We start from the raw sequence: 15994 nt of genomic DNA on the forward strand, positions 1-15994 counted from the left end.
TGTGGCTGTTAGCCTCAGGGTATGTTGACTGTATCACTGTATTGAATTGTTACCTTAAACATGCACTGAAGATGCCTTCCAGTGCCTCTGTAACACTGGAAAATATTCATCAAGACTTTTTATGACTCCACGTGCCATATCTATGTGTAACACATAGGTGCTTTGTGTTTTATATCTTGACCTAGTTGAAGAACTTTTAAGTGTCGGATTGTTTAATTCAGTTCTGTGTGTGTGTCTCTCATTGCTGCACCTCTGATCTGTCTCTCCCTCCTTCTCTCTCTCCCTCTCTCCTCTCCTCTCTCTCTCCTCCGGAGCTTATCTCGGTGCGCATCGTCAGCATCAGTTTGAAGTCAAATCTGACAGCCGCTGCCTTGCCCGGTCCTTTTTCCGTCTCTCTCACTCTCCGGTGGTCATCCCGGCTCGTTTACGAGGTACAGTCCCGGATTAGCGGGCTAAACGTGTGTAATTATTGATGTACTTTTTGGGGTTGGGTAGGTGGGAGGAGAAGGGGGGTTGACCTCGATTGCCGTCCGGGATGTGAGAGTCTCTAGGCTGACGTGCTTTCCCCTCAATGTGGTCTTACCTTTTCTCTCTTTGCAGTTGAGTCGGGACTGTGGGAGCGCGTCTGATCGCTGTCTTCAACTTGGGGTGAAGAAAGACACGGGAAACTCCTCGGGATTCTCCGTACACCGAGCTCTGATCTGGATATTCTGGTGAGCACACTTCAAAAAACAATCTTGCTCTTTATTCCTTTTACGCAAACATGTGAAAGTGCTCCATGTGATGTGTTGTGCTGATGTGAAACGGGCGTGTCTAAATAACCCGGGTACTTTTTTCTTCTTTTTTTTGTTTTTATTTTTTATTTACTTGAATTGCCACCGTGAAACACTTGAAGAAGCGTTTCATGAATTGTTTGCTCGTGCCAGGAGCTGGAAAAAAGGCAGCGTGGTAGCGCAGCTCGGTCGCTCCTCTCTTTCAATTGTTTTTACCCCATGGCTGCGAAGTTGGCGCTTATTATGCATGGGAATTAAACGTGGGCCATTTGTGACTATTATCAGTCTGTATTCTTATCACGGAGGGTGAGGAGAGTAAAATACAGCCGGCCGGGGTGAGGGAGAGAGGAGGGGAGGGGGATTAGGTGAGAGGAGTGTGAGAAGAAAGAAACATTTGAGGGATCCCTCAGGGAAGCTTCCTTTCTTTTATGAGAGAGATTTTTATTACTCTTTTATTTCTTCACAATGATGACATTGTGTGATATTGTTCTAAAGCCTCTACTTGATATGCTATTATTGTTGGAGCCATTACTCCACACCATGTATATATAGTGACATCCTACAGTACTTGCTGGCTGTGCTGTAGGCACAAATCTATGGGGCCATTTGCTGCTTTTATTGTCCTGTTTATCAATTAAGCTTGTCTATAATGGAGATATCACACTTCCTCCAACATAAAACATTACTCTCCCACACACCATCCGTTAGCATCTCACCTCCCACATAGCCACACTTGCTGTCCACAGCCGATTATCTGGTTATGTGCCACCATTTGCACTAATAGAGAGTCCCTACTTAATGTAATGACAACTCGATCTGTCAGCCCATGCACAACAGAGGGCCGCTTAAAGGCTCATAAGCGGTGTCATCAAGGGCAGATTGAGAAGCCGTAAAGACACAGAGGGCATGACAAAGTGCTGGTGGAGGTTGTTTGAGCAGTTTTGCTGATGTGTTTTATTGTCCATGTACAGTATGGGGCCGTCAATGTGAAACATGTACCCAGGAACGTGTATGTGTGTGTGTGTGTGTGTGTGTGTGTGTGTGTGTGTTTCTTGGTGCGTGTGGCTGTTTGTGTGCCAGCTTTGCTCAGTCATGTGTATGCAAGGAAAGAATAAGTGAGCAAAAAGAAAAGAGGGACAGATAGAGGGAGGGAGAGAGGGAGAGATTATGCTAACTCAAAGTATTGGAGGAAGAGGAAAACCCATGTAAGCAGTTTTTCTTTTAGCTTATATATTTTATATTTAGCTGTCAGGGCTTCACTGATACACAGTAGGTTCTTCTGGCTTTGACATGCTTGTCACCAGCATGAGATTTATATGAAAGAAGGCCACTGCTTATTTTAGCTTAGCTACGCGACTGCAAGACAAACAAGGGGAGGCTAAGAGGATTGACCAAACAAGACCACTAACTTAAGTACAAATGAGGGCGACTTATAACTCAGGTAACGAGAGGGAAATATGCTGGACAACAGTTGAGGGTCTGCTGTGCTGTGTCCCAAATCAGTTTTCGCAGTGGCAGTGGCAGTGTTGATTATTTCTTTGATTAGTCGACTAATCATTTTATCGAATCATCTGATGTCTTGTTTCGTACTCACGCCAAAGGGTTTTAGTTCACCGTCATGAGAGTGTGTGAAGCTGCCAATATTTGAACGTAAGAAGCTGCAATGAGAGTATTTTGGGGTACTCTTACAGTACTTTTCTATGAAAAATGACTCGAACCGATTAGTCGACTATTTAAATAGTCACTGATTATTTTAACAGTCGATAAGTCATCGATTAGTCGACTAATCGTTGCAGCCCTAGCATCAAACATTGAATTTCCTGTATTCTGGTAAATTTTTATGCACCAATTTGTCTTTTTTGTATCAATTATTAGTGTAAATGTCTTTAATTTTGTCAAAATAAAAGTTGTCTGCTGCTTAACATTTTTATTAAGGGGACAAATTCACATTCTGAATGTTGAAGTGGACGTGTCCTCCGTGTGCCCCCCAAAATCTACGCCTATGGTGCAGTAAGAAATGATGCACTACCAGTGAGGGAGGTGAGCTGTGGATATTTGATCGTCAGAATTTATCTCATGTTCCAACGGGCGAAAAACATTTTTTATATGCAGCTGCAATTGAAATTTCCTGTTTCTCTAAAACTGATTGAAGTAGAGAAGAATTTTAAGCAAGCTTTGAGGAGATAGCTAACAAAAAGTCTCTCAGAAAAGAGACGTGCACAACGTAACACTGTGCTGTCCTCTTATGTTTCTTTTATTTCTATATGTGATTATATGCATATTTTATTTGTGCCAGTCGATCTTGACAGACGTAACATCTTGCCCTAACCCTCCACTCAGAGGATCACAATGGAAAAAAGCCTGTGGCTGCATTGTGTAACTTAATCTGCAACAGTTGTAGATGTGTGTGACAACTGTCTTAAAGTGAAGCAGCTGTGTGTGTAAGTCATGATTGTCCAATAGTCTGTGTATCTTCTAGCTGCATTTAAAGTAAAAGCATTAATGTATTAAAGGAAAGTTATTTCAGCTGGTGAGTATCCTGTGCCATCCCTGCTCAGTTTACCTCCTCTTCAGATGGGTTTCCATGTGGGATTCACACGGATGTTTCAGTAGAGATTTTGACCCTCATCGTACACATGGCCAGGCAATCATGCAAAGAACCAGTCATTTAGCCTCGCCGACCTCCATCACTTTTTTGTCAGGTGAAAATGAGATGATGTATTCTCAGATGATGTGCCGAAACGGTGTCGCTTATGGCAGTCGAGATGATGATGATGATGACAGCTCTCATACTCTTAATAATATAGATCATCTGATTATCACTGATAAAAGGGCAGCACATTATGAAAAAATAAATGAATTTTGCGATTACTTGGACAGATATTGCGATATGAGTCACGATTATAGTGAGAATGACCATTTTTGCATTTCATTTTCACTGAAAAAAAAAGATGATGTCATTTTGGTGGGGTCTGTACTAAACAAGCATGTTCTCTTATGTCTGGAGTAAGAGGTGCATCTCCTTGTCACCACAGTGCTTCATTTATAATGATGTGTTATGACATATTTTACCTTTTTTAAAAAAAAAAAAAAAAAAAAAGATTGCGGCTCCTGCGATTTGGATATTGCACTCGGCCAAATTGTGACTCAAATAAAATTTTAATTAACTGTGCAGCCCTAACTGACACTAATAATAAAGCAGCTAGATGCATGACATCATGGTGATAATTGTGTTAACAGCACTGCAGTCAGGAGCAGGGCGCTACAGTTCTACACCAGAATAAGATCAAAAGCACTTGATTTCCCAGAATGCTCTTCACTCTAAGAGCTGTGCGACTTTTATTGGAACGGAGGCAAACACCGGGTTAAGGGGGCTTTCTCAAGAAGCAGACAAGTTGAGTGTCTTTTTGACAGCATGAAAGAATGGATCTACTTGTATTCGGTGTTGTTGTTGTTAAGATGGTGGGCTGGCAGCATCATCACAGTCTTAAGAACATGACAGTCCGTGCAAAATGGTAGCGGCGTACAAAGCCAATCCTGATATTTCCATGTGACAGATTGTGTGTGTGTGTGTGTGTATATGTGTGTTTTTTTCTCTTTTCTCTGGTTGTTGTTTGTTCTCTCAGACACACACTCACGAAATCACACATAACAGGCACATACGAATGTACTTACGCACGTTATCTAATTTTTAACATGGGCTAACATGACAAACAAAGCGTTCAACACGTTCTCAAAAAATACCCAAAGCACATCGATGCAGGCCTGCGGTCACACTTGCCTACACACTTAGGTAAAACCTTATTGTGTCTTGGATGTATCCGCCCATCCTGTCATACAGTACATGGCCTTGGGCTTAAAAATATCTGAGCACAGACACACATGCCCACAGACACACACGGTTTCAGCAGGGACAGCCCTAGTGAGCTGGCACCAAACCAAAGAGCTGGTGATAACGAGGTTGAAGTTAGTTAGGATTTTAGCTGCGCCTCAACCTCCTAACACCCTTTCTAAATCTGATTCATCCCAAAATGAGATGTTTTTCCAAGAGAGGGAGATGAAAACATTCTCTCTCTCCCTCTCTCTGTCTTTCTCTCTCCCTCCCTTCTTCCCTTGCCAAATACAGTTGAGCTCACCCCCCCTCTTTCTATTACTCTCATACTCTCACACACTATCTGTTTCACACCCCATTCCTCCCTCCCGTTCTATCACATCTCTCTCTTCTCTCCTCCCCTGGCACCTCGATGTGTTTCTCTTTAATTGAGATGCATTTCAATGTGGTGCAAATTAGCTTTCTACAGCTCCAGTCTAAACTTGCAACCTGTGTGTGTGTGTGTGTGTGTGTGTGTGTGTGTGTGTGTGTGTGTCTGTGTCTGTGTGCCTTTGCATGTATGTGTGCATGTGTAATCTATACGTGAGTGAGAGTGTGTGTGAAAAGAATTCCCACAGTTGAAAGTGAAGGCGCTACCTTCCTGTTCGTTTCTCCAACGCATCTTGTGATGCCTCCTCTCTCCCACAAACTTACATTTTTAGTACAGCATTAATAGCGCTCACTGGTTTGGACTCCTTTAGTTTGTGTCTCTTGGCTGGAGGTATTTGCTTGCCCCCCTCTCTCTTCGGATTTGAATTCAGATCTGTGCCTCTGAGAGATGACAGCGCATGGCAGCTCATTAGGGAGAGGGCCGGAAATCAGGAGGGTCAAGAGGGCTTTATGAAGACATGTTTCAGTTATGCAATGCTTGTCTTTCTCAGCTGATCTGATCTGGTGCTGTTTTGCTGAAGGGAAACGCTGGCTGGTGATATTCTGTACACTGGGCAGGGTGAGGGCACGAGTGCAGGGGTGTTTTTTGAGTAACACGTTTTTTAAGTAACAAGCAAATCACTGCCAATTAATAAGTTATAGTAAGTTTTCTTCTCGTTTTAGAAACTTAGAAATTGTCTAAAAACCAGAGTACTGATTTGTAACCTGGGGGTAAATCTGAGGGCTGCAAGATGATGAGCAAGAGGGGAAAACACAAAACATTTCTGCTGTACAACTTTGGCTTACTCTTTTTGACCTTCCTCAAATTTGTGTTTTTTTATTGTGAAATACAGAACTGTTTGAACTTTTCTGGCCCCTAAAAAGTCAATAAGCTAAACAATTTGTGATGATTATTTTTGGTTAAACCGCCCACATGTGTAGCTTCATGCCAAAGAGGTGGGCAACCACTGAATTAGAAGTTAAATATATTAACTAGTGGTGGAATGTAACTAAGTACAAATTTTAGGGTGATCAGTGCATTGCTTAGAAAATTAATTGGCAACTGTTTCAATAATTATTTAAGCCAGCAGTTTCCAACTGATCCAGCCACAGGGACCAAATTTCTCCTTAGTTATGAGATCAAGGTCCACAAAACAGCGTCATACTTGCGTTTGGCCGTGTCATTGAGCTAGTTTTCTGTCTCTGTCAAGTATCTGCCTGTTAGTCACTCACAATATCGACACTCTGTACTGCAAATTCACTTTATTTCAAATTATAGTGTGTTTTTAAGATGGGTGGTCATGTTCAAGTCAGTTACGGTACATTCAGAATGGACCTGTGACACACTTTTGGGCCACATTCCACCAGTTGGGAACGTAAAAGTAAGAAGTAATGTGACTATTTTAATTACTTCATCAGAGAAATGTAACTTAGTACATATAATTACTTTTTGTTTGCTTTTCTAACAAATGACCTGTTGACCTGTGTTGTCTTAAATATGCTTAAAGAAGACATTCCTGTGAAAAGATGCAAAGCAACAGATTTTTTTTACTACATATAAGCTTTTTACCCCCCAAAAAATATGTAACCATTAATATTTTGATTTTTTTTTTTTTAAGATATTTTTTGGGGCTTTTTAGCCTTTAATGTATAGGACAGACAAGCATGAAGGGGGGAGAGAGAGAGGGAATGACATACAGCAAAGGGCCACAGGCTAGAGTCGAACCCGGGCCACTGCGGCAACATTTTGATTAATAACTGTTTTCAGTAACTGTAACTGATCAGACTTACATTCATTTTGAAATTTAATTACATAACTAGTTACTCCTCACCACTGTGTTTAAGTCTTTATTTCTTATGCAAAAATTTGGTTCCAGCTTCCTAAAAATGAGGACTTGCTGGTTTTACTTTCGAATAATTTGATCATTCCAATTTCTTAAATTGGTCTAAAATTTTCTGCCTGAGCACTTTTAATTTGAATACCTACATGCATTCTGCTGATTGTAATTACACACTTTTACTCAATGCAGGACTTTAACCAGTAACAGTATTTTTTCAGCTTGGTTTTGGTACTTTTACGTAGGTAAAGGATCTGAATACTTCCTCCACCACTGAATAAAACCTTTTACTGTGAAAAAAGTTCAGAGGATGTGGAGTTACATTTGAAAATGTGACATAATCTAACCTTGTGGCAAATACCGCCTCCTCTTTAGAGCAGCAGTGTGTAGGATTTAGTGGCATCTGGCAGTGAGGTTGCAGATTGAATCTGCTGAACTGAATGTCCCTCACCTCGCCCTCCTTTTATGAGTGTGTAGAGAACCTAAAGTGGCCTTCAGATAATGTAAAAATGCAGAAGGCCCTCTCTAGATCCAGTGTTTGGTTTGTCCATTGTGGGCTACTGTAAAACCTTGGCAGTGCATCATGGTGGACCCTGCCATGGACCTGCTCCTTCATTAGATATGAAGGGCTCATTCTAAGGTAACGAAAACACAACAATTCTTATTTTTGGGTGATAGTTACAACTGTTACATTCCAGTTCTTCCAGTAGATCCCATTTAATCCTACATACAGCTCCTTTAAATGACAACAAGCTTTATCTAGAAGAGGAATTCAGCGTGAAGTATCTTGAAGCAGGTTTTACTGGGTGGTCTCTGGTGTATGCATATGTGAACCTGACATGGTGCACTTTGTGCCACTTCGTGTGTGCGTATGCATGCGCACATGCATGCATGTGAGTGTGTGAGAGAGCGAGAGGAGTCGTTAGGGAGAGTGATGCTGACAGTGGGGTGACCTTGGGGCTCCCAGTCTTCCTCCTGTCGATGAAGGGGATGACTTAGTGCCTCCCTCCTCACCCATGATGGCTCATTTATTATCATTAGGCACACAGTCAAAAGATGCTGCTCAGGCCCTCAAAACAGAGTGGTATGTCTGCGGGTGTGTGCGCTTGTCTCTCTGTATGCGTGCGTGTGTATATCACCGAGAGTGAGAGACAACAGGACAGGGACAGAAAAGGAAGTCTTATCTCTTGCGATAAGTGCTGCACGTCTGAGCATATGTGTCTGTCAGCCCGTGTTTGTCACAGGTGCGCCTGCCTTTGTGTTAGCTTCTGAACGCGTGTTTATCCATATCTTGACGGCAGACGCATTGCCTGTCAGTCCACATCTGCCTGTGAGACGCGCCTTCTTGCCTGCTGCTTACCATGCAACATAAATAACAGTCCGCGCCATAACCCTAACCCTGCGTCACCTCGGCCAGCCAGTGAGCAACACCAGTGGTATATGGGTACATCAGGGCGGCCTCTGTGCTATCGTTTCTCAGCGTGATGGATGGAGACTTCTGCAGGCCAGTCAATACCCAATCTGAGCCCCACTGTCCTGATTTAAGATACAGCAGCACCCAGGTGACACACTCAGAGGCACGCCACTTTAATCACTCTGAGCATCAACTCTACACTGCCAAGATTGGTGTGTGGGTGGGTTAGTGTGTGTGTGTGTGTGTGTGTGTGTGTGTGTGTGTGTTTGTATTAGTATCTCACTCAGTCAAGCACTGCTGTAATCACACAGCGATCGGCAAGTGCCTGCACTTCTGACAGAGTTAACATTTCTTTAGAATTTAAGGGGAGGAACATAAATAACACTCACAGGGGAGGACTTATGCTATGTATAGCTTGAACGGTAACAGAAAACGTACAGAGAGAGTACTCTGAGAGGGAATGAAATTTGTGTGAAGACTTGTGTAAACTGAAAGTCCTCATCCAGTAACCCTGTCTCCTACTCAGCGTGTTTGTACACTTCTAATTGCTCTGCCAAACGGAGGAAATGCTATTCTGTCTGGATTAGATTGAGTTGTTTTTTTTTTTTTTCAATCCATGAGGAGAGGAGTGAGAGGGACAGAGAGAGAGACATGATTGGGTGTACAAAGCATACAATGGTTGAGACTGAGATTTGTGTCCTGTGTCCCACATGTTGTTATGTTTTGGTGAGGCCACTTGGTTATAGTGAGGGGAAGATTGTGGTATTGCTTGAATGCTGAAAAAAATCAATGCATTCTGTCTCGCGTCACCTTCAAGTCAGCCTTTACTTTTTCAGTATGTAACCAAGACCATCACCTTTCCCAAACCTTAAAGGTATGGTTTGGAGTTTTTGAAATGGGGTTGTATGAGGTACTTATCCATAGTCAGTGTGTTACCTTCAGTGGATGGCGGTCAGTAAGTTCAAAGTGTAGAGAAACAAACAGGAGTACTGATACAGAAGCTAAGCAATGCATTGCTGTGGATGGGGGTCGGCAGCAAAACACATTTTAGCCACTTCCAAAAAGACCTAGATAAAAAAAAAAAAAAAAATCATTACCAGTTTAAGTGAATGCTATACTGAGAATATTTTAACTGAGTACCCTCGCTGTCAGACTGCCCTTTTCTTTGGAACTACATTTTCTTAATTGTAGAACTTCCATAGTCCTACACATATTTTTTTGGCCCTTTTGTCTCCTTCTGCAAAAGTTCTTCTTCTGTATACTCTGGTCTCCACAGTCGTTGTCACTGTCTTAATCACACATTCTTTTAATTTTATTATCGTATTTTTTGTCTCTTCCACAAACGGCTAAAAGTATGACCCAAAGAGCTTCAGCATAATATGGTACGTGGCACAGTTGCACTTATGTGTAGGAATACGGAAGTTCTATGGTTCAGAAAATGTAGTGCCAAAGGAAAGGGTGATCTGAAGGCAAGGTAAATTTAAATTAAAGTACAATTAAACTGATATCAATATTTTGTGTGGGCCTTCTTTTAGGTGGCTAAAACACATTTTGCTGCTGCAGTGCATTGCTTAGCTACCGTGTCAGTACTCCTGCCTGCTTCTCCAAACAGGAAGCAGGCAGACCACCACGGCAAAGGTAAATACCCTAACTATGGATAGGTACCTCATACAATCCCACTTCAAAAAATCCAAACTTTATAACCTAAATCTAACCAGTTGCCTAAACAAATCCTTAAAAACATAAAACCTATTCACATGGAACTAGTACTACATGGAACTTGTAATAATTGCAGAGGTCATCTGGGATCTTAATCCCATACGAATCTGTCATATCTGTAATTTGACAAGTAAAAATTCCGGCAGAAGTTAGCTACCGTATTTCGCAGAACACAGAGGTCGTGAGTCCGGTATGACTTGGCATCTTAATGATTTTGGGTTGTTGTTGTTTTTGCAGGGTTTTTTTTTTGTTTTTTCTGCATCTCTGTTCTGCCTTTTTACCAGTCAAGACATATGGAGGCTGCATTGGCAATTATAAATGAACACTTTGACAGTTTTTGGGTGCAAATTCAGGCAGCTCATCTCAGCATGGTGACCCACACTGTAATTAAAATGAGTGTGTCTTCGCAAGTCCAGTGCCTGCTTTTCTTCTCAGCAGCCATTCCTGCTGTTGTTTAGGAAGTGGATGCTACACATGCATGCCTCCTGTGTGCTCAAAACACAGATGTAGATCTAAGTCATATTAGGTCCCCTGGTAATACTAGTGCCATGCAAACAGGGCTTAAGATGTATCTGAATGTGATTTTTATCAGACGTGTTTGCATTCAGATAGGTCCAAATCTACTGTGCAAACATGTCATGCTACCTTTGTTTCATACAAGGACATTAAAATGAGAATGGGAAACAAAAAGGTGAGTAACTTTAATTCAGCACCGTCAATGTGTACAATCTCCCTGCTGTTTCAGTTTATGAGCGCCTCATGCGGGAGAAAACGCTTCAGTACGTGCGGTAATCAAGGGAAGATTGTGTTTGTATGAGTGAACGGCTGGATATCACTACTTTATCAGAGAGTAATCTGTTTGCAGTGGTTCAAATTGTTCCCTCTTGACATGTCATCATTCACATACATGCACAACACACGTTCTTGTGTACACAGAACCACACTTTGACGCACACACACACAGACACACACATCCACGGCCCCTCCCCTCCAGTCCCTCCACTTTGGCTGTTAGTCTAATTTATGAGGTGCCGTTAATTTGGCCTAAACGCTCGTTGCGAGACCTCCCTCCTCTCTCATCCCTTCATCCCTGCATCCCTCCTTCTCATCCTCCCTCTCATCAGTCACTCGGCAGAGTAAATCAGAGGGGTGGTATTGCACAGCAGGCAATACATAGACTGGACACCTTGACTAATATACCGCTGTCCTTCTCCCTCCCTCGCTCTCTCCCTGTCTATCTAACTCTCTCCGTCCCACCCTCTCTCCATCTCTCTTGCCCGCTGTCTAAATCAAATTTGGCTGCTCTCCTCTCCTCTCCTCTCATCTGTTCTGCCTTTAGTTTGGCTTCTTCCTCATTACTACCTACACTTCTTTCACCTCTCCTGTGCTTGTTTCCTGTGCACTTTCTCTCCACTTTTCTCCATTTCCCCCACCCACTGTCTCCTCTGTCCTCTGCCTCTCTCCCTCCGTTCCCCTCCTTCACTCTCTTACCTTGCCTCGCTCCTTCTTGCCTCCTCCCCCGTTCTCCTGTTCTCATGTTAGGTGTAAATTTAGAACAGAAGGCATGAGGGGATGCTGTGTGTGTTTGTGTGTGTGTGTGTGTGTGTGTATGTGTGTGTATGCGTGTGTGTGAGAAAGAGAAACTCTACATGAAAGCTTCTCAGAGTCCCCATACAGCACTCAGATGGGGCTGATTAAAAACCTAAAGCCTTGGTTTTCATCCACATTTAGGATTCACATAAAATCAGATACACACACTCACGGGCACACCCTTGTACACACTCGCGTGCACTCGGTTACACACAAACACATACACTTGTACACATACAAGCCCCCCCCCCCATTATCTTTCTCTTATTTCTCTTTTTGCTCCCTACTTCTGTCCTTCTCTTGTCTTCTCTCCCTGTCTGTCTGTGTCTTAAACACAAACACACACTATAGTGACCAGCTATGGCTGATTCTTCCCGATACAGTGGAAGGGAACAGAAAGAGCATCAGGCACCCGAGACTCCCTCATTGCTTTACGCCACATTGTTCTCTCTAATTCTATACACGACACACACCTGGGAGTAACCCTGTGGTGTATGCACTGTTCTGGACTGCCCCGCACTCCTATACATCACTGTCCATCTCTCAACCTCTCTCTCTTGTCTCTCGCAGTCTCTTTTCCATCCATCACCCCGCTCTAAATCGTTCTGGGTTTCATGTCTATTTATTTTTCTTCTTTTCCTTCTTATTTCTCATCTTTTACAGCATCACTCTCTCATCTGCCGGCCCCCCCTCTGTCCCTTCTTCACTCTCCTCTTCAAATTCCCACAGCACAAAGGGCTTAGCTCCCTCTCAATAAATGTAACAACATCTAGCCTCCTGTTCTCTGCCATACACCCCCCCCCCCCCCCCCCCACCACCACCACCACCACCACCACCATCTCTACCTCCCCCCCTCCCTCCCCTCTCTGTCACTTCTCTCTCTCTCAGCGGGCTTCCTACTTGTGCACACTTACAGTCACAAGATAAAGCATGCTACCTCTGCCTTATCCCTCTGTGTATTATATAAAGCCACTGTGGTTATCATTAGGCAAGAACACCTTAAAACACTGCCTCATTCTATATAAAGATCAGACTGTCTTCAGAGCAAAGAATTGACTTAATTAGAATAGAACAGAACCAGACAGAAATGGGATTTTCAAGGATGATACCAATTTACGAGTATATATATGAGCCAATATCTGTTCTTTGTATAACATAAACATTTTGACTTATTTTTATTGTTTACTTAACAAGGACAACACGAAATACATTTACTGCAGCAGGTTTGTCTTAAAGCTAATTTTCATCTGTGATCCCAGGGCGAGTGACTCCAGTGATGCTGTAAAAGACTTAACAGTTGTAGCAAATTAGAAGAATTTACCTCAAAACAAACACAATAAGACATCATTATCACAGCCACAACTAAAAACAGACTTCAGATCACCCAGCTAACTAAAATCAGCCATTTAAAGCCTAAATAAAATCAGACGTGATTTTCCAATTTCCCCAGATATCTATGTAAACTTTCACGCTTTCCGACATTTTATTTCAATACAGCATTGTTTAGCTCAGTGACTGCAAGTCTAAGAATCATTTTGACATTTTTTTTCGTACCAGAATGAAAGTGTTTAAGTGCTTCGTTCTCTGATACTAAGTGGTACAGAATTCCACATTCAGGCGCTGCTAAATGAAAAAGAAGCAACATTGTGGACCAAAATTTGACATGACAGTTCCCTTCAGTGGAGGCTTGTGTTGACTGTGAGACAGCACTGCAGGATGTTATAAACTGCTGCAAATACTGTGATATAATAACCCAGCATTAACCATTTTTGAAAAAGAAATCAAAAAAAGTTATTTCAAATTTGAGTATTATAGGACTGTCACGATCAGATTTTCATTACACAATTGTCGTGACCGAAAGAGTTTTCGCGATAACATCATTAACAGCAAGATGCAGAAAATTTGACAATAATAGTTATAATAATGTCAGTCAAGTTCATCTTTAACTTTGTTTACACAATCAAACACAAATGGTTTAAGTGGCACTGGATCATTTACAAGATAATATCATATTATTGTATGTGTATTATTAACACAATGTCAAGATTTCATTTTTTAATATAACGGTTAACGTCACTACCAGTACATCGCTACACCCCTAATGTTAATGAAAAATTCTATGTCCTGAGAGTCACTGAAGAGAAAACTGATCATTTTTTAAGAAAAGAAATGCCAAAATGTTCTGGTTCCAGCTTCTTCAATGAGATGATTTGCTGGTTTTGTCAGTCTTCTCCAATACAAACAGAATATTATTGGGTTTTGAACAGTTGGTTGGACAGAACGAGATGTTTTATAGACAAAACTGTTCATTAGTTATTTGAGAAACTAGTTGGCAGATGACTCCATAATTAATAGAAATGCCCATTGTTGCTCTAAAGAAAGCATGAGTCATATAAACATAAAATAACCTTGAAAAACTAATATCTATAGCTGCTCTAGAGCTGCAACAATTTAAATATTATCTGTTCATCGATTTATTGGTTTGAGCAATTTTATAAAAAAAAAAGTCAAAATTCTCAGATTCCAGAGTGTTAATTAAATGTGAATAGTTTTTGGTGTCTTAGCTTCTCTATGACAGCTAACTGAGTATCTCTGGGTTGTGGCCAAAACAAGACAATTGAGGACATCATGTTGGACTTGTTGGACACTGATCGATATTTTCCATGATTTTCTGACATTTTTATACCAAACAACTGATCAATTAATTGACAACATAATCAACAGATTAATTGACAGAAAAAATAGTTGTCAGCTGCAGCCCAGTTCACACTGATACATCCATGATCAGCCCCAAGAGTAATAAACTAGCAATAACAATAGAATAGAATAGTTTTGTATGTGTAACAGGAGAGGTTGTGATTCACCATTGGGAGCCCTTTACTTATTAGATATATATCGGGTACTCGTCCAAACGCCGACTTGTGAAATTTTATTCACCAGTAAATATATTCAGGTCATGTTCTTTGGGATCAGCGGCATAAATCAGGACTTATCAGCTTCTGACAATACTGGCAGCCGGCTAAAACAGTCAGGTAAGTGCAGAATGATAAATTATTATTATATAAAAAGGTTTTTTCAGTTTTGATTTTTGGGGATTGCTGGACCCATTCATTATTTCCCAAGTGAAAAGCATTCAACACAGATCATAAATGTGGTAATATATGGATTTACACATGTGAAAAGAGCATCCCTTTAATTCACAACTCCCCACCCACCCGAGCTCAACACTTTCAACTTAAATAATAATCAAATTCAATGACAGACATGGAGCTCGCAAATCAAGTATGAATTGGGTGCATTTTCTTGTGTGAATCCATTATGTGGCTGTATCCCTGTGAGATCTCTGGGAGGCAGGCCAAGTGTCTCCGGCTGAGCCATCTCCATTCGCTGTGTGTCTGTTCAGTCAGCCACACAGAAGACAGATAGAACCACCAGTCTGCTCACCCCTCCAGTCGCACCAATGTAATCAGACCTCAGCAGCCATAAACCACCGGCTATGGACACTCTGCCCGGCCCGTTGTCACACACACACAAACACACACCCACACATGGAAACACAATCCCAAGTACACAGATAAAGACAAATGGATGTAAGTGCAGGCTCGTGCACGAGGACAGATTTGCCTGCGTTAGCTTAGACACGAGCCGCAAATGCACAAATATGACAGATAGTGCCGTTACATTGGCTCACACATATCTGTACGCGCTGACACATATATGCACACACACGGCACTTAAAGTGAGGTGTCGGGTGCTGAGTGGTGGTCCTCTATAAGTTGAGGCTTTCTGCCCAACATGTCACACTCTGCCGGGGCAGAAAAGAAGTCTTCTGGCCCAGGGGGGACCTTTATCATGTTGCTCATCCTGCCACCATTATATGTGTGTGTAAGTGTGTGTGCGTGCATGAGAGAACTACCGTCTACTGCGCGTGTGAGTTATGTGAAAGCTTGTGTCTTTATCTCCCTCCCTCACTGTCTCTTCCCTTCCATCACTCTTTTAGCACCTCCATCAGTGTCTGTTTCACCCCTCACCACCGCCTGCGTCTCGGGCCATTTTGTGTCTGTTTGTCTTTTTGTTATCTTGTATCTTTTGTTCTCCTCCTCTGACAAACTAACACTCAACGTCTCCCCTCTCCCGTCTCCCCGTCTTTCTTCGCTCTCTCTCTCTCTCCAGCTTTGCGGTGTGAACGATGGTGGATGACTGTGCTTTAGGAGATTTACTGCTGGATCCTGTCTCAGTCAGGTGTCGAGACGAAAGGAAAGCGATGAAGGGGAGGAGAGAGAGAGGGAGAAGCAGATGGAAGATAGAGCAGTACACAGGGAGAGGGAGAGAGGGGAAGGGAATGGAATCAGAGGATGAGGGTAAAGAAAGAGAAAGAGAAGATTATGCAGGGGGAACATAGAATGAGATCGAGTACAAA

At 42.2% G+C, this 15994-nt stretch overlaps 1 protein-coding gene across 15 annotated transcripts in view; it reads left to right on the forward strand.

Annotated features, from left to right (window-relative positions):
• Positions 1 to 297: 297 nt before the first annotated feature.
• ptprdb (protein tyrosine phosphatase receptor type Db) overlaps positions 298 to 15994 on the forward strand; it is a 221123-nt gene continuing 205426 nt past the window's right edge. For 10 of the 15 annotated variants that reach the window (XM_033624615.2, XM_033624637.2, XM_078164858.1 and 7 more), the window contains exons 1-2: positions 298 to 431; positions 601 to 713. The gene's annotated coding sequence lies outside the window, so the exon portion shown is untranslated. The remainder of the gene's footprint in view (positions 432 to 600; positions 714 to 15994) is intronic. The other 5 variants (XM_078164875.1, XM_078164877.1, XM_078164876.1 and 2 more) reach the window with 1 other exon arrangement.

This window comes from Epinephelus lanceolatus, chromosome 3, assembly GCF_041903045.1.
Source record: "Epinephelus lanceolatus isolate andai-2023 chromosome 3, ASM4190304v1, whole genome shotgun sequence".
Taxonomy (NCBI): domain Eukaryota; kingdom Metazoa; phylum Chordata; class Actinopteri; order Perciformes; family Serranidae; genus Epinephelus; species Epinephelus lanceolatus.